This window comes from Balaenoptera acutorostrata, chromosome 17 (genome assembly GCF_949987535.1).
Source record: "Balaenoptera acutorostrata chromosome 17, mBalAcu1.1, whole genome shotgun sequence".
Classification (NCBI taxonomy): domain Eukaryota; kingdom Metazoa; phylum Chordata; class Mammalia; order Artiodactyla; family Balaenopteridae; genus Balaenoptera; species Balaenoptera acutorostrata.
Genome location: NC_080080.1, coordinates 58,316,091 through 58,335,581, shown reverse-complemented (window position 1 = coordinate 58,335,581; position 19,491 = coordinate 58,316,091). Strand labels below are relative to the sequence as shown.

General features: G+C 41.8%; 1 protein-coding gene across 1 annotated transcript in view; it reads right to left on the bottom strand.

Annotated features, from left to right (window-relative positions):
• ZNF704 (zinc finger protein 704) overlaps nt 1-12,121 on the bottom strand; it is a 249,524-nt gene extending 237,403 nt beyond the window's left edge. The window contains exon 1 of the mRNA XM_057532049.1: nt 12,027-12,121. The gene's annotated coding sequence lies outside the window, so the exon portion shown is untranslated. The remainder of the gene's footprint in view (nt 1-12,026) is intronic.
• Nucleotides 12,122-19,491: the final 7,370 nt, after the last annotated feature.

Below are 19,491 nucleotides of genomic sequence, written 5' to 3'. Positions count from 1 at the left end.
ATTATCTAAAATCTGAAATGTAAAAGTGAGTCAAAGGGAAAAAACCACATCTAATCTAATCTCCCTACCAAAAGACAACTACTGATATTGTTTTGGTATTTTTTTTTAAATTTTCTATGCATGTTTTTTTTGTTTTGTTTTCCCACCTGGTTTTATAATTTAAGCTTTTGCTCACATATGGCAATATAACTTGTACATGGATTGTGAGCTAGTAGGAAAAAATAAATTGTGAAAATATTACAAGAAAATGTGCATGAATATTTTTATAAACCCTTGGGAATGACAGCCATTATAAGCAGGATGTCAAGTCAGATCCATAGCAAAAGGCTGATAAATTTGACCAGAAAAAAAAAAAAACCTTTAAACTTTATGGCAAAAGTACCATTAAAGAGTTTTAAAAGGCAAAAGTTGGTTGGTTTTCAACATAAAATCAAGGATTAATATACAGCCAGGTACAAATAATTCAGTTTTATTAAAACAATTAAGTATAATATTCACCTATCAGACTGGTAGAAATGTTAAAGCTTTGATAATATTCAGTGTGACTGACAGTATGGAGAAATGGGGGCTCATGGATACTGTTACAGTATTTACCATAATTCTAAAATGCACTTACCATTGGAAACCAGTGATTTCACTTCTAGCTGTGGACCCTAGAGAAATATTGGTACATGAGCACAAAGGAGCACAGAGAGGGTCCTTGTTACGGCACTGGTTTTAATAGCAGAATATTGAAAACAGCGTAAATATTCATCAAGAGGAGAATGGTTTAAAAAGAAGACTTTGACAACAAGGGAACCACTATGCAGCAGCTTAAAAAAGGGAGGGAGGTCTCTCTGTACTATAAAGGAAGAGGCTCAAAGTTTTAAATGGAAAAGGCAAGATATAAAATTATATTTATACATGATCTCATTTGTGTTTAAAGCAAAATCCCACAAGGTATAATGTGCACTCTACATAGTGTGATTTCAGATGGCAAAGTGGATAGATAGATGGGAAAGTGACTGAAAGTTACCTCCCAACCCTGGGAGAGGTGAACGGGATTGAGGGAAGAGGTAAAGGAGGCCTCCTACTTACTGTATTGTTGGCTTTTTAATAAACTTGAATTTGTGTTCAAATATTATATAGGTCACTTTAAAATAAAGAGTAAAAACTCTTCATAGCATAATTTTTACTACAGAATATTCTGTCCAGCTGTTGTGCTATGATTTCACCATGTCTTGCTATTTTCAACAGGGCACTGCCAACTTTTGTACAGAAAACATTATACATCTTCTGGATTCCTTCCTTAGGATCAGAGCCAGAAGTGGAATCAGTGGTCCCAGGGTGTGCACATTTTCTTGATACATTTCACTAGATGGCTTTCCAAAGGAGTTACCGCAATTGACATTCTGACAACCATGGGAAAGTGGCCGATTTTCTGCACTCTCCTTTGCTTTGATCATATCATATCTCATTCTTTCCATCTTTCCCTCTCTTTGCTACTTTGATAAATGTTCCATCAAATCTCATTTTGTTTTAATTTCTTCCTTTGATCATTAACAAAGTATTTCCCCATGTGTTCAAGTTTTATTTCCCCTTCTGCAAATTTTTTTCTTATCCTTTGCCCATATTCCTACAAGAGTCTGGGTTTTCCTCTCCACTGGTAGAAGTGCTCCACATTAAAAGTCCTCTTGTCATAGTTTTTGCAGATACTTCCCTAGCTTTTCTCTTTCTCTTTAAATTTCTTAACGTTTTCTTCCCCAAAGCTTTAGATGTATCTATGGGCCTTTCTTTTTCCTTCTTTGCTGATTTTATTTACAAATTCCTATCACTGTTTTCCCCTGAGGTTTGTACTAATAACTTCTGCTAGACTTCATCCTTTGTCATTTTCCTTCCATTCTTTTTATTTATTTATTTATTTATTTTTGCTGCAAGGCTTCATTTCAATTTTGTTTATATGTTATCCAACATACTAATTTCCTTATACTACAGAATGTGCTAATTGCTTATTCTTAAAATTAAGTTTTCAGATTTGATTCTCATTTACTTAGCATTGATTACATGCCTTCCTGTCTGTATTTTAGTTAATAACTCTTGGTTAATCCTTCATTTTAATAGGAATATTTTTAAGTTTAAATAATGATCATCCAAACAATAATATCTCTAATAAGTAATGTTTTTTAAAATACTAAACTTAACCTCTTTAAAGTATTTAACATTAATAGAAATGTGAGCATACAAATGGTTCATCTGCTAGCACATTCTGTAAAAACGGAATTGGTCTATATCTGTACTGTCCAATATGGTAGCCACTAGCCACATGTAGCTATGGAGCACCTGAAATGTGGCTAGTACAAATGAAGAACTAAATTTTAAATTGCATTTAATTTTCATTAAGTTTAAATAGCCACATGTAGCTAGTGGCTATGGGATTGGATAGTGCAGGCTCAGACCTTTCAAGGGTCATTTTCTACTTTCCAGATACATTTTTAGGTGAATCTGACTGAGCTAATTAAGGAAACAAATTACACTCGTGAAGCTTTGCTGCAAGTCTAAAATCCAAACTGTGTTTTCTCATCTACTTACCTAATTTTAAAAACCTAATGTTTTTGAATTATTAGCTTATATTTAACAATTCTCATTTATTACCTTCATCAGGCTTCCAATTAGGCTATTTTCAGGTTGAAGGGTGGTGAGATATCAAAAGCACCTAATGTATCCCCGCTGCTTCCAGAATTATTTTTACCTACACCATTTTAGTTCCTATGTTTGTTATTTTATTCTCAAGCTATTCCAAGGAAAGAAGTACCTGAATTAACCCCAGTAACCTATTATAAGAGTCTTGAAAACCATAAAATATAATGAGACATTATCACATGCTGATATAAATGCCCCTGGGATTTCTTAAAAGCTAGTTGTAAATTTCTTTTTGTTGTTGGCATGTAATATCATGCCTGTTAATATGAAAAAAAAAAGAGAGACAGAATTTTGCAAACTGTCTAAAACTTCCTAGGTGCTCTATACCCTCAATACTAGGTCTAGAATTTTCCCTAAACCAGTGTAGATATAAAGACTGTCCATCTGGCCCACGTGCCTGGAGTGAAGGAGGGCAGGGGGTGGGGAGTATCAGCCTTTATCATCTTCAATTTCTTTCATTAGGGATGCAGAGATAACTTGCAAGTTTTTTCTGTCATTTCTTTAAAAGCGATGGCAAAACTGCTTGTCCCACCACCTTCTATACATAAACCCCACTATCCGCATGCCCCCAGTAACTTCATCTGTTTACCTAGTCACAGCCAGTACTGCCACTTGATATGTTACTTCCACATGACAGACAAAGCTGATTCCAAGACCTTTGGCCTAAACTGAAATTTCAAACAAAACCTGGTAATAAATACTGTTGTCTCTTGCTCCTTTCCAGAAGTTAAGGGAAGGGAAGAGAAGAAAAATGAAGAGAAACAGAAAAGGAAGGAGAAAAAAGAGGCAGGGACAAGAAGGGTGAGCCGCAAAAAATATGAGAATAGTCTTGGATCTTTGGTAATTTACTATGTTATATATAAAAATTCACACATCAAAGCTTTTCTTCTATTTAGCCTAAGTGTGTCCTTCAGAAAATTAGGGCTAATTTCCCTTATTCAGTTCTCACTGAAAAGAAAAAACTGCTAGTTGGGACCTTGGATATAAAAATAATGATCTTTACTAGTTTTAAAATCTTTCCCTATGGGTTTTCAATACAGAGTTTCAGTCATGATGCCATAGTCATTTCACCCAAGTTGTTTCATGAGGTTTTTTTTTATTTCACTACTTCTATATTATTCTACTGTTAGTGACACTGTTTTCTTGTTAACTTTAAATACCTCTCTCCCATTCTCACTTCATGTTCAATTTCTTGTTCTCAATGACCTCTGTATTCCTTTTAATACCTAGCAAATCATCACTCATTCCCTATCTTCTAGAATCTAAAATCAGATATCACCCTGAGTATATGAGCCATCACCTTTTAGAAGAGCATTCAACTTGTGTTACTTAGGACTATAGATATTCCTGGCCGGGATTAGCTACATAATTTGCGGAGCCCAGTGAAAGATAAATATGCAGGGCTCCTTGCTCAAAATGACCATAAATTTCAAGACAGACAGCAGAGCAGTAAACCAAACGTGGGATCTTCTAAGCATGGGGCCCTGGGTGACAGTCGGCAAGCCCATGAAGTGAGCCCCATTTCCAGGTTTGTCCTGTGACACTGGGAAGGGTGGGTACAATACACTTATGGTTTCTTCCACTTCCTGTTCTCCAGTTTCTTCTCTTTCCTTGGAGAAGGAGAATTCCACATTAGGAATTGAGAGCTATCTTGTGCTTGGGCCTGTGGGAGATTCAGAACCTACCTGTTCTAGCAGGACTTGGGAGCTTGTTGGGGACACTGAAGAATTTTTGAGGAGAGGAGGAATGCAGTTCAATGTGCATGTTGGGAAGGATATTCTGGTAGCAGCCCAGAACATAAACTGGAAGGGAATGGTCGTAGTGGCAGGGAGTTCTGCCTTAGTCCAGTGAGAAACAGAGAGTTTGAACTAAAGCTGCAACAGAGGGTAAAGTGAGGAGAGGGTAGCTTTAAGAAATATACAAAACAGAAATCAACAAAACCTCTTGACCAATAGGATTGGGCAACACGAGAGAAGAAGGAACAAAGAAAAATTGTTTGTTTGTTTCCAACTCATGGGACTAGGTTGAGCCTAGCGAGAGTCACAGGGGTAGGGGAGCAGAGGGGAGCAGAGGGGAGCAGAGGGAAGCAGGCTTAGTGGGGAAGATAGTGCCATTTGGGGAAATGTTGAGTTTGAGGTGCTCATGGGCATCCAGGGCAAGTTGTGTGATCATTTTTTGGGTATATTGACTTAGGAGCTGTGCTGGTCCTTGGCCAATTTGCCGTTGGATCCATTCCTCACTCTTCCCCCAAGTTGCTCTTTATTGTAGGTTGTCAATCTCTGCAAGCTGTTTCTCTCAGACACTCTTTGCAGGGGCTGCTGACTGGCTTTAGCCAAAGAGAGGCATTGAGGGGAGATTAGAGAGAAGAAGGCAGAAGCCAGGAAATGCCTCCCGTGTCTCTGCCCTAGGGGTGTCCTCCCACTGGGCTCGTCTCCTCCAAGGCTCCAGTTGCCCCACAGAGACCAGTGGCTCCAGTTTTCACCAGATCACTAGAACCATTGGCCACAGCATGATGGCCCCACCTCTTCCTGTCATCCCTCCAGCCTAGGGGGTAGCAGCTTCCAGTCACTAATTTCTGGGTTGTCTCAACAACTCTTGTTTGTTTTCTCAGCTCTTCCATCACCTGGGGGGATGAAATTCCTTATATATTAAAATTTAGAGTGTTTTCTCTTTTCCTGCCTGGTACAGGACTCATTAGCATACATAGATGTTTGCTAATGTAATTGAACATGTTTTGAGATGGCAGATGAGGACTGAAAATTGCCAATTGAGTTTGGTAACAAGTTGGTGATATTAACAAGAGCATTTTTCAGGGGACTCCTAAAAATGAAAGCCAGATTGCAGTGGATTTTAAAAATGGCTGAGAATTAAGGAAGTAATTAGTGTACGTTTCAGGTTTTTATTGTTTTCTAGAAATTTAACTCTTAAAGGAAGGAGGGAAGGAGATAGGATAAAGAGGATTTTTTGAAGATGAGAAAGACTTGGATATGATTAAAATAAAATAGAAAAGAAATAGGAATTAAGAGGAGTAACTGAAGACAAAAGACCCTAAGAGCCCAGTGGATAAATTGACTGCATTGGTAGAGGGTTACTTATTTGTCTCATAGGAGAGAAAGGACCTCAAGAATGATGTAGATTGCAGATATTTTTGTAGGTAGGAGGCCAGATAAGAATTTGATTTAGTTCAAACCCAAGGGCTTCTATTTTCTCTGTGCTGGTAGGTTTCCAAAGAACGGTGGAAATCAGCACTGGTCCCTCAGGAGAATGGGAGAAATAGCAGATACAGGTCAGGGTCAAGTCATGGCATGAGGAAGGAGCAGCTGAAACTGGCTCCCACAAATGGTGTCTCCACTGCTGAACTGTGGGAAGTTCTCCAGTTTCTCCCAGAGCTGGTGTAAGAGTGAAGAAGGCAAACACATTTGACATGTGCTGTGGTTCTCCATTGACCAGCAGCATTACCCGGAAACCTCTTAGATGCAAAATCTTAAGCTATGCCCTAGACCTAATGAATCAGAAAATCTGGGGGCAGGGTTTAAGAAGCCCTCCAGGTGATTCTGATACACTCTAAGGTTTGAGAACCACTGCCTAGACCATGGCCACCAAGGTGCCATCTGCAGACAAGCAACTAATTTGAAATGCAGAATCTTAGCCTTCCCACCCCCAGAATCAGAATCTGGGTTTTAACAAGATCCCCAGGTAGTTTGTAAGCACGTTTAGTTAAGAAGCACTGAACTTGGAAGTTTATGCTCTCGAGGGGTATTTATAGATTAGCCAGTTTAAATTAAGGGGTGACTTTTAATGGAGTAATTTCAGGTTCAGTTTAGATGGCAGGGGATATGTCACATTTGGAGGCTAAGAACCCTGCCTGACACCGTATACCCACACATTTCAAATGACACCACAATAGTACACGTTCTGTCTCCTTCCATGGATTACACATGAGACCAAGATTTGAAAATATGAAACCAAATCGAACCAAATGCAGCCATGAAGGCCAATTCTTTAAAAAAGGTTATTGAGTGTCTCCTGTGTGTGCCAAGGTCTTTGCTGGACACTGAGATGCCCAGACCATTACCCAGTTACTGTACTCAGGAGCTCCCAGTCTAACGGAGGACACAGCCACGGGATCACATTATTACAGTGCCTCTGGTAAAGACATAAGCATGGTCTACAAGGGTATTTGGGGATGATGGAGAAGGAGGAAGCCAGTCTGGGCAGGGTAGGTCAGAGAAGTCTTGTGGAATGAGGTCCTACCGGAGCCAAGGTGTTACAAGGTGAGTGGGGAATCCACCAGATGATGAAGTGGCAGGAAGGACATTCCAGGGAGAGGCAGCATGGAGGCAGAGGCACAGGGGCAGCACAGAAAATTCAGGAACTCCACCCAGGGGATGGGAATACATGTATGGCAATGCCAGGACACATCTCATTAAAATAACAGTTCTTTTTGATGTTTCCACTCCGAAGTCTATGTCGTGTTACTTTTGAGCACAACTCTTCTTGTGCAGGCTTGTGGCTCAGCTGCCTGGTGGAAGCCTTCAGCGGTGGCAGAAGCACTACCATCACTCACTTCACACAAGGACCAACGGTCCAGAGGGGGGAGATCAAGACGTGTTAGATGGTCTGCGGAGGAACCCCTCTGTTGCCACATCCTCTCCTCTTCTCAATCCGGGAACCATGATTTCAGTGCCACAGAGGAATGTGAATACTCATATTTGGAAACATTTGACAATCTCTTTTCTCCACTCAGTGTGGCTAAGGGCACCCTAATGTGTACCCAGGTGAGGGAATGGGTTCCTCCATAGACCACTTTCTCCTACATCCCAGCTTTATCTTCAAAATACACCTTAAATCCGACCAATTCCACCACCTCCACTGCTACCGTATTGATCCTCATCTCAAAGTTGGACTACCGTGCTAGTCTCCTAACTAGTCTTACTGCTTTCACTTTTGTCTTCCTACAGGCAAACTTTCACATAGCAGCCAAATGGTCTTAAGTACAGAAAACAAAGTACGCCTCTCTCCTATCCAAGAACCTCCAATAATTCCCCATCAGACTCAGAAGAAATAGAAACATCCTTGAAAGGCCTAGAACACCCTGTACAATCCCATCTCTCACTCACCTGCTCTCCTCTCCTTCCCCTCTGTCCACACAGCCTTCTCAGTCTTTCCTGATCACACCAGACTCATGTTCATGTCAGGCTGTCCACTCTTCTAGTCCCTTCTGCCAGAGTGCCCTTCCTTCAGACCTTAGCATGGCTGCTTACTCCTGCACTCCACTCAGGCGTCTGCTCAAATGTCACATCCTTAAAGAGGCCTTTCCTCACCCCCCTGCTAAAACCGCCCTCCAAATCTGATGCTGTTTTTTTCTTTAGAGCACTTATTACCAGCAGCAAGAAGATAAGCTCTGTGAGGTTAAGACATCATCAATCTTGCTAGAATAGCACCTAGCATTTGTAGATGCTCAAACATGTCTTTCCTGAATTTAAAGTCACTCTCCACTCTTCCATCTCCATCCCTAGAAGAACGATTATCCAGTCTAGTGAGCCGACAAACTGATTTTTGCATCATTCTGTGGTAAGCTTCAGTGGTTCTCAAACTTCAACCGTGCCTCAGAATCACCCGGAGCGTTTATTGAAACACAGGTTCAAACAAACATAATGGGTTAGTAATAAGTAGGCGTTGAGATTAGTAAAACCAGTACTTAATTATACTCGGAACTTTGTATTTCTTTGAATCTCCATATAAAGTATGAACTGTGATTTAATGCTTGAGTTTTCTTTAAAATAAAATTTTAAAGAAAGGAAAAAAAACCCCACAGGTTAATGGCACACGGCCTCAAAGTCTCTGATTCCGCAGATGGGGGTGGGGCTGGAAATAGCACCACGAACAAGTCACCAGATGCAGCTGGTGCTGCTGATTCAGGTACCACAGTTTCAGAACATAAGACATGGGGCTTCCCTGGTGGCGCAGTGGTTGAGAATCTGCCTGCCAATGCAGGGGACACGGGTTCGAGCCCTGGTCTGGGAAGATCCCACATGCCGTGGAGCAGCTGGGCCCGTGAGCCACAACTACTGAGCCTGCGCGTCTGGAGCCTGTGCTCCGCAACGAGAGGCCGCGACAGTGAGAGGCCCGCGCACCGCGATGAAGAGTGGCCCCCGCTCGCCACAACTAGAGAAAGCCCTCGCACAGAAACGAAGACCTAACACAGCCAAAAAAATTAAAATTAATTAATTAATTAAAGGAAAAAAAAAACATAAGAGACATCTGCGCCAAACATCCCCTCCAGCGGTGTCCCTCCTTCTCACCTGTCTCTCCCAACCCCACTACCCTTTCTGCAATTGCCAATAGCATCACAGAAAGCCAGGAGGATTTGTGCCTGGGCTCTGCTCCTCGATAGAAGGGCATCTTTGTGATACGAAGCCCAAGGCCTCCACTTCTCACTCACCGGGTTTTGCGCTGTAGTCAGATTCTGAAAAAAGTCTGTGGGACAAAAAAAAATAACTTGTGGAACATTATGCATTCTAATTATGTCAAAATTTGTAAAGAGAATGCTTTTCACCCTCACACCCTGTCAGGCTTTAAGCCAGTGCTTTCTGTGCCTTGTAGAACATGTCAGGGTCACCAGCACTTAAAGGCTGTGGTTGGCCACAGACAATCAAACAGGGCTCTGCGGTGGAGATTGCAAGTCTAGGCATTGACTGGTTGTTTAACTTCTGACCTGTGCTATTCAGAGGGAACAGGAAAGAGATTCAGTTCTTGGGCTGCAGCAAAGAGACTTCTTATTTATTCCAATAGGTAATGGGGGTGGTGGTGAAGGGGAGAAGTTTCTGAAAGGCACCTCATTTTAAAGATGTATGCTACGGTCTGAATGTTCATGTCCTTCCCAACGTTTATATGTTGAAACCTAACCCCCAAGGGGATGGTATTAGGAGGTGGGGGCTTTGGGAGGTGAATAGGTCATGAGGGCAGAATCCTCATGAATAGGATTAGTACCCTAATAAAAGAGGCCTGAGAGAGCTCCTTCACCCTTCCTACTATGTGAGGTTGCAATGAGAAGACCTCTGTCAATGAGGAAGTGGGTCCTCAACAGACACTGAATTTGCCGATGTCATGATCTTGCACTTTCCAACCTGCAGAACCGTGAAAAGCAAATGTTTGCCATTTGTAAGCCAGCCAATCTATGGTACTTTGCTGTAGAAACCCAAACAGACTAAGACAGTGTGTGTGTGTGTGTGTGTGTGTGTGTGTGTGTGTGTGTGTGTGTGTGTGTGTGTGTGTTAACTTCCATTTAGATGGATCATCCTGGTACACTTCTCGTCCTATAAGAGGCTTCTATGTTTCTTCCCCACCCCAACCTTTTTCATGCACATTAAAAGTTGAGTGATAATTCTGAGCCCCATTTTCCTTCTACTTTCTCCCTTGATATTCTCCTACTGCTCAGAGCAAAATTATTGAAGCTCTCTCCGAGAATACAATGATCTCGGGGGTGTGTTCCATTCAACAGTTATCACGCAATTATCCCCTAGCCAGAACTTATCTGTGATGGGTTACACACACTCTTAGCAGGTCTTTGACCTCAGGAGAGAAAAGTTTTGTGAAAATGGTGGGGAGGTGGGATCAGAGAAGGTCTAGGGTAAAAAGAGTGGCAGACAAGGGACCCTTGTGACAGAATTGTTCTGAATCTCAACTGTTGTGGTGATCACACAAATCTACACATATGACAGAATTGCATAGAACTAACTACACATACACACACACACACACACAACTGCATGTAAAACTGGTAAGATCTGAATAAGGTGGATTGTATCAATGATGATATCCTGGTTGTGATATTATACTATTGTACTAGATACTACCATCGGGGGAAACTGGGTGAAGGGTACACAGGATCTTTCTGTGTGATTTCTTACAACTGCATGTGAATCTACAATGATCTCAAAATAAGCATTTAAAAAAGAAGTGCTACAGAGAGGAAAGGTCTGGTTGATGTCAGAATGCAGAGTCCTGGGCAGCTGGGGCATCGAAAGGGCAGTAGGAGCCTAGAGAAAAAGAGAGGACCCAGATCTAAAGGGAAGAGGGGCACAGACATGATGGGACATGTTCCTGAGGAAAACTTCATTCTCCTCCTGTCCTTAAATTATACTACAAGGAAAATATAGTCTACCACCAAGCCATAATTTCTAGAATGATCATCCATCAGATGCTGAAGGTAATAATAATAATAGCTGACACTTACTGAGTGTTGCCAGGTGCCAGTTTCATGAGCTATCTCATTTGATCCTCTCAGTAGTCCTATGAGATAGGTACTATTATCACAGCCACATTACAGATGAGAAAATTAAGGCACTGGCAGAGCCAGGCAGAGCCAGGATCTGTCTGATTTCAGCAGCAGCAGCACCAGCAATAACTGGGTGCTCATATATACCAGGTATACTGTCCTAAATGCTTTTCTCTTCATGAGGAAGAATGTGCCCATCATCATACCATTATCTGTGGAAAAGTCTCCATTATACATTGGTATCAAATAACCACATTCATTTTTTGTGTGCTTTCTAAATGCCAGCCACGTTACATAAATTATTCTGTTAAATCTTCCCAGCAAGTCTGGATGTATTATCTTCACTTTATTGATAAGAAAATGGAGGTGAAGTCTTGTCCAAAATCACACAACCAGCAGGTGCAGAAGCAGCAGCGGCCCTTGGGTGGGCAGACTCCAGAGCTACCGTTCAGCCTCTGAGCTCTACTGCCTCCAACCCAGAAACTCCAAACTCACAATCATTTAATTGCCCCCAAAGCTAAACGCTTTTCAGTCTCCTGGTGTCCACTGAGTAGGCATGAATCTGTTTTATTTTGCCTGCTGTGTAACAGATACAGATCTTGCATATTCATTTTGCAAAGCACTCTCTGGGAACTTTCTTTGCTATGTTACTCTATTCACTACTCAAGGCTCAGACAAGTTATTGAACCATGTAAGTAAAAAGAACTTGTGGCTTGAGCACACAGCGGCAAACACGATTTAATGTTTAATAAGCATCATCATGATGATGGCAATGACATTCTGCTTTGAAGGGTTTCAGGAAGCAATCAACATCTCAAACCTATAAGCCATCAGCTCCTTCATTTTCTCTCACCTGTGTCACTGCAGAGCACCTGATGGGGTATGGAGGTCTTAATTGGTTATCTATCAGTCCCTTCCTTCCCCCTCCCCTCCCCTCCCCCGCCCCAGTGAAGAGGACACATTCTGCTACTCTATCGCCCTATAATCACAGAGACTGTGCACACGGAGTTAGAAGGATTTGCCACGGAAATTGCTTGCAGGCGTTAACCAAATACACTCACAGCACCTTGCCGCGGGCCCGGGCTGACAACGTGGCTTCCTCGCGAGTCGCTGGCCGCACACTTTCACTTTTCTTCTGGGGCGCCCGCCCACTCCGAGCTACTCCACGTCCTGGTTTTCCCCGGGCTGCCTCCCCGGCAACGGCTGCCTGTAAACACGCGGGGTTGCAGGCAGGGGCGCCTCGATTGGAGGAGCCCAGCCCGGCCTCCCCTCCGCCGGCTGCCGAGCTGTCAGTTACACGTACAGTGTGAGCTAGATTTTGGCGCCACAGCTGGGAGTGAGGCTTTTGTTCCATAACAAAAACAAGCGCCTGAATGGCAGGGCTGCCAGCGCCCAGCCCGACGAGGCAGGCATAAAGGAACCGCCTGGAGAATGTTCGTGACCTGTCATTAGAGACAGCCCCTCTCGCTTCCAAATGATCACGGGGAGGCAATGTGGCAAATTATGTGTGTACCCGCCACGACCTTGCTCAAGCCTCCAGGGTGAATATTGAGCACCGGGCTCTAAGAAGCGGCCTGTGAGCTCAGGTGGAAACGCACCTGGGTGGTAACCAGCGGAGTCCTTTCCTCGCTTTCTGCCTCTTCTGTCCATGAACTTCTGTTTTCCCTCTGCGATTGAAAGGCTGGCCTTCTGGCTGAAACAAGTTAAACGACGGATTCATTTATGCTAGAAGAAAAGCTAGGCATTGAATGTCGTAACGCTGTTCACCCGATCTGTGCCCTCTTGTTATAAATATATAGAGACAGTCTCTACTATATGATGTGTTTGCTTTTTGCTAAGTTCGAACACATCCATATCCAAATTGTTACCTACTTTGGGAAAATTCCTATGTGAAAATCTGAATCATAAACCGGATAGGTTAGGGGTGACTATTCTCATTTCAGAAAGGATTCTTCAAGTTCCAAAAGCATTTAGTAAGACTTGAGCATTCCATCCCCCAACCCCTCCCAACCTCCCAATCTCCGGGTGGGGGGTGGCGGTGGCGGAGGGCAGTGGGGTGAGCTCCACCTCAATGAGCCCTGCGGCTATTTAAAGTGTTACAATTGGGGGAGGGGGAAGGGTAAGCTGGGACAAAGTGAGAGAGTGGCATGGACATATATACACTACCAAACGTAAAACCGATAGCTAGTGGGAAGCAGCTGCATCGCACGGGGAGATCAGCTCGGTGCTTTGTGACCACCTAGAGGGGTGGGATAGGGAGGGTGGGAGGGAGGGAGATGCAAGAGGGAGGAGATATGGGGATATATGTATATGTATAGCTGATTCACTTTGTTATAAAGCAGAAACTAACACACCATTGTAAAGCAATTATACTCCAATAAAGATGTTAAAAAAAAGTGTTACAATTAAAAATTTATTCCTTCAGCTGTAGACTCAGTATTGTTGGAATGAAGATGTTTTCGAGGGCATTATGAGGTTAAAAGGTAGTCACTTACACCTCAGTGTGAATGAGTTTAATCACTTCTTCCTTGAGAGCAGGTTTTCAAGAAGGAAAGAAACTAGTTGCAGCTGAGTTCCTGAAGAGACAGAGGAAGAATATGAGTGGCAATGGAGGCAGAAAAAGAGAGTTTGGGTGCCTCAGAACATAGACGTTTATTGCTTCATAATTCTGGGAAAAGTCAGCTTTTTAGAGAGAGCAGTTTTTTGTTTTGTTTTGTTTTTGCAGTACTTTCCAATAGAACTTTCTGTGACAGTGGAAATGTTCTAGATCCACACTGTTCCAAAACGGTAGCCACTAGCCACATGTGGTATTGAGCACTGAAATGTGGTTAGTATGACTGAGGAACTGAATTTAATAGCCATGTGTGTAGCCATGGAACTAACAGCTGTCAACAGCCACAAGACTGAGCTTGGGGGTGGCTTCTCTGCCATGAGAGCCGTGAAATGACTGCAGCCTTGTGAGCCCCGGAGCTAGAGACACCCTGAATTCCTGACCCCCAGAAAATATGAGATAACAAATGTGTGTTGTATTAAGTCACTACATTTTGAGGAAATCTGTTACACAACGATGAAATTTGATTGTAATATGGTTAGTCCCATTTAAAATACATTTGTACTAGTTAGGGCATCCCTAGATCCAGAGAAACCTCCAAATATCAATGTCTGAAGCAGTAAAAGTTCCATTCTTTTAACAGTCCAATGTGGGCAGTCTTCTGATGGTGATTCAGGGCCTCAGCCCCTTTTTGGTTTTGGCTCTGCCATCTTTAACTTACGGCTGCTCAGGTCGCCAACCAGAAGGTGAAAACTGCAGAGCAGAGCTATGGGCTAGCTGTTTTGGTAGGGGAACAGACCTGGAGATGGCACGTATCATTTCTGCCCGCATTCTACTGGCCAGACCTCAGTTAAACGATCCCAGCGAACTGTCAGTCAGACTGAGAAACGTAGCCTGACTCTGCGTGTGTCCAGGGTGTAGGGGAAGCAGGTTTGGGGGCCGCTGGCACATTGTGCCACAACACATTCTCTTTTTGGGAGGCAAGCTCCTTGACAAAAACAGACCTTTTTGTGCCTTGCCAAACCCCAGGATCCCGGAGGCAAGGGTCTCTTCACAAATAGTGATGGTGATGAGAGAATGGGAAAGAGACTGACAGTGCTCCCCAGCCCAATGCCCCTCCCAAGAGGGGCATTCACCAAAACTGTCAGAACGTTCTAGTCCTCTAAGGGTCTATGACTCAGCCCAAAGTTAAACAAATCAAAATTGTTTATAGGAAAGCCTGGGCACAGTTCTGGAAATGACTATGGAATAATCAGGAAAATATGTCTGTGCTTGTTCAAAGGGGACTTGGGACCTATAGGGTGGGGTCTGGGGTGGAATTCCATGAGCCGAGGCATCCCTTAGATGTGATTCCAAAGGTACTGTCAAATCTACCATTGCTTCTGAGGCCAACTTGGATTTTCTGGCTGCTGCCCCCAATGTCACCATCTGTCCTAGGGTCTGTAGATAAATGAAAGAAAAGATTGGTTTGGTGGATTTTCATTGTTTTAAGTTGAAGAGGTATCACTCATATATTGATACTTTAAAAAATGTCACTCCTCCTTTCATCTCCCTGGGCCCTGCCATCCACCTCCCTTCACCCTAACCTGTAGCTTGTTCCCAACAAATGAGTCAGTGAAGATGGGAATGTTCATTTAACTGAGTATGTATCTGCCAACATTAAAAAAAAGTTTTGGCAACCTGAAGGAGTCATATAACCAACAGAGAAAGAAAGGAAGGAAGGAAGGAAGGGAGGAAGGGAAGGAAAAGAAAGAAAAAGGAAAGAATAAAAGAAAAGAGAAGAATGTTTGGAGCACATCCAAAGACAGATTTCCTTGGAGTGGAGTGAATGTAGCTCAAGCTGCAGGGCCCCTCACTGATCAGTGCCCCTTCCGAGGTTGCGTGCTCTCCTCCAGAGAGAAGCAAAAGAAGCAGTAGCTCTAGCACATGCCTGAGGGCAAGAGTGCTGCCCTAGCCTGGGCTTCCCCTGTATATACATAATTTTTAACAGCTTTACTGAGATATTATACACATAACATAAAACACATCCATTTAAACTGTACAATTCAGTGTGTTATAGTATATTCAGAGTTGTGCAACCATCACCATAATCTAATTTTAGTACATTTCATCATCCCAAAAAAGAAACCCTGGATCCATTAGCAGTCTCTCCCCATTCCCACTCCCACACTCTTAACTCAGGCAACAACTAATCTACTTTCTGTTTCTACAGATTTGCCCATTCTGGACATTTCATATAAAGGGAATCATATAACGTGCTTTTTTGTGACTGGCTTCTTTCGTTTAGCATAAAATTTTCAAGGTTCACCTATGTTGCAACGTGTACCAGAACTTTATTTCTTTTTACTGTCAAATAATAGTCCATAGTATGGATAGACCACATTTTCTTTATCCAGTCATCAATTGATGGGTATTTGGGTTGATTGTATAATCACTTTTGTGTCTATTTTGTATTTGCCCTACTGGTGGTCCAAGAGTTGTGGGTAGGGTTGACAGGCTGCCAGCACTACCTTCATATCCACCTGGCCTCTTGTGACAACTTGCCTCTGGCAGTTGTCAGGGAGCATTTGGACCTCATTTTTGAGTCTTGGAGAAGGATCTGAGACTGAGGCTGCACTGTGCCCAGGGTACGTTAAGACCCAGGCTTCCAGGTGTCTTCCATCAACCCCAGGACCAGCCCAATGTGGGTAGGAGTATGAGGAAGAGGTGAAAGGACCTGACCAAACCTGACCAGCTGCTAGGGTACTAGTTGCAGGAGCCATGCCAACTATGATCAAAGAGCTGGAGTTCTCTGAGGGCTTGCTCTAGCAAGAAGCCTTGCCTGAACAAGAAACTGGAGGAAGTTATAAATGTGGCATTCCTCGTAGCTGCAAGAAATTGTTCTAAACTGTCAATCTTTTTTAAAGTTTGGTCAACTATGCTAAAAGAAAGACTGGATTATCCTTCTAATTTTTCAATAGAAACACATTACAAAATTGTTTTCCTATGAAGAAATAATAAAAGAGTATACAGAGAGAAGTGGTGGTGTCAGCAAAAGTGGAAAAGAATGCCAATATTCTTCTTCTCCATAAAAGCAAAGAAAAACCTGTCAAAAATTGTCAGAATCAACTTTTGCACAACCCTGGAAATTAACTAGGGGCTTGCAGTAATCGGGAAGTGCTTATTCAAGGAAAGTGGCGAATCTCAGTAGGAACAGTGAGCTTTGTGGCATTTTATTCTAGCCTGGGACCTTCCCCACACCCCAGCTCAGAGGTAGCCTTGAAAAAACAGCCCATATTTTCAGTACTGGAGGGGCAGAATGGACATTATTTGCAAAGAATTGTAATGATTTCCTTTTTATCTGGTGGCGCCATGGAAGACCAGCTCAAAACACTTGTCTTTATTTGCCCTGATTTGGAACTGGTCCAGTTCAAAAGCTACCGGGAGGGAGTGGGGCATTTGTCCAAAGCATTTAAAGGCAAATGTTTTAGCTGCTGCTGCCTGAGGCTATAGATAACAGTTGGCATAAATCACAAAGCTTGGGAGAAAAGGCTGGGAAATGAGATGTCCATAAAGGCTTTGAAAAGCTCACACGTATTCCTAGGAATCTAGAATGCCCTGGGTGCTCAGGAACAACATGAGAAGGCTGTAGGATCTGACCTCTGGCTGACCTTGAAGTTCTGCACTAGAAGAAAGTGAAGGCTAAGGCAGAGTTGTAAACTACCAGGCTGAGTGTTGAAGGCATGCCACCCACACACACAGAGCCCCTTGGCCAAAAACTTGAAATATTTTTGGTATGACTTATTTAAGGAAATATCTGTTTAATCATTAGCTGACTACCAATCTAACAGAACAGTGACTTCAATGGCCACATATGACAAAGAATACAGAGTTTTCAGAATTAGTTCATAAAAGTCATTAAATAAATAGAGAAAAATAAATAAAATAAACAGCAAACAACAAATCTTGAAAAGAGGAGAGAACCTGATTACTAGTGTTTCCACATTATAATATACAAAATGTCCAGTTTTCAATTAAAAATTATGAAGCAGGCAAAGAAAAAAGAATGGTGCAAACAGGAAAAGTAAACATTAAAAGAAGCTGTCCCTGAGGAAGTCCAGACACTGGACTTACTAGTAAAAGACTTTAAATGAACTACTTGAAATATGTTCAAAGAGCTAAAGGAAACCATATCTAAAGAACTAAAGGAAAGTATCAGAATGATGTCTTACCAAATAAAGAATATCAATAAAAAGAAATTATATTTTTAAAAGAACCAAATAGAAATTCTAGAACTGAAAAGTGTAATAACTGAAATAAAAAAATTTACCAGAGGAGTTCAACAGCAGGTTTGAGCAGGTAGAAGAATCAACAACTTGCAGACACAAGTCAATTGAGATTATCCAGTCTGAGGAACAAAAGAAAAAAAGGATGAAGCAAAAAGTGAATAAAGTTTTAGAAACCTGTGGGGCACCATCATATGCATAATGCTAGTCCTAGGAGAGGAAAAAGAGAAAGGAGGAGAAAAGTAGTTGAAGAAATAATGCCAGAAAACTAAAATTTGATGAAAAGCATTGTCTACAAATCCAAGAATCTCAATAAACTCCAAGTAGGGTAAACTCAAAGAGATCCACAATAATACACATCATAATTAAACAATCAAAAGACAAAGACAAAGAATCTTGAGTGCTCAAAGGGAAAAATCACTAATCATCTACAAGTGCCCCTCAATAAGATAAACAGCTGATTTCTCATCAGAAACCATGGAGGCTAGGAAGCAGTGGAACAAGGCATTCAAAGTGCTCAAAGAGAAAAAAAGTCAATGAAAAAATTTATATCTGACAAAAGTATCTTTTAAAAATGAAGAGAAATTAAGATATTCCCAGATAAACAAAAAGAGAGTTTGTTGTTATCAGACTTATCCTACAAGAAATGCTAAAGAAAGTCATTTAGGCTGAAATAAAAGGACACCTAGATGGTAATTTGTAGCCATATGAAGAAATAAAGATCTCTGATACAGATAATTACATGAGTAAATATAAAAGACGGTATGACTGTATTTTTTGTTTGAAACTACTTTTTTTTCTATCTGATTTAAAGACAACTGCATAAAGCAATATTTATTGATCTATGTTAATGGGCACACAATGTATGAAGATGTAATTTGTAATAGTAACAGTGCTGAGCAGGAGAGAAGGGAAAATTGAGCTATGTAGGAGCAAAGATTTGGAATACTAAAATTCAGTTGATGTTAGGGACTTTCCTGGTGGCACAGTGGTTAAGAATCCACCTGCCAATGCAGGGGACATGGGTTCGAGCCCTGGTCCAGGAAGATCCCATATGCCACAGAGCAACTAAGCCCATGCACCGCAACTACTGAGCCTGTGCTCTAGAGCCTGTGAGCCACAACTACTGAACCTGTGTGACGCAACTACTGAAGCCCATGTGCCTAGAGCCTGTGCTGTGCAAAGACAAACCACCTCAATGAGAAGCTCGTGCAACAAGAGAAGCCACAGCAATGAGAAGCTTGCGCACCATGACAAAGAGTAGCCCCCACTCGCCACAACTAGAGAAAGCCTGTGCACAGCAATGAAGACCCAACGCAGCCAAAAATAAATAAATTAATTAATTAAAAAAAAGATTCAGTTGATGTTACTCTAAACTAGATTGTTATAAATTAAGAGGTTTATTTTAATCCCCAGGGCAACCACTAGGAAAATAATTCAAAAATAAGTAGTAAAAGGAATGACCAGGGAATTAAAATGGCACCTAGAAAATAACTATTTAACATAAAAGAGAGCAGTAATAGAGGAATTGAGGGACAAAAAATATCTAAGACATATAGAAAACAAATAGCAAAATGGCAGACATTCTCCTTCCTTATCAGTAGTTACATTAAATGTAAATGAATTAAACTCTCCAATTAAGAGACAGAAATTGATAAAGCAGATTTAAAAAATGATCCAACTATATGTTGTCCTACAAAAGACACATTTTAGAT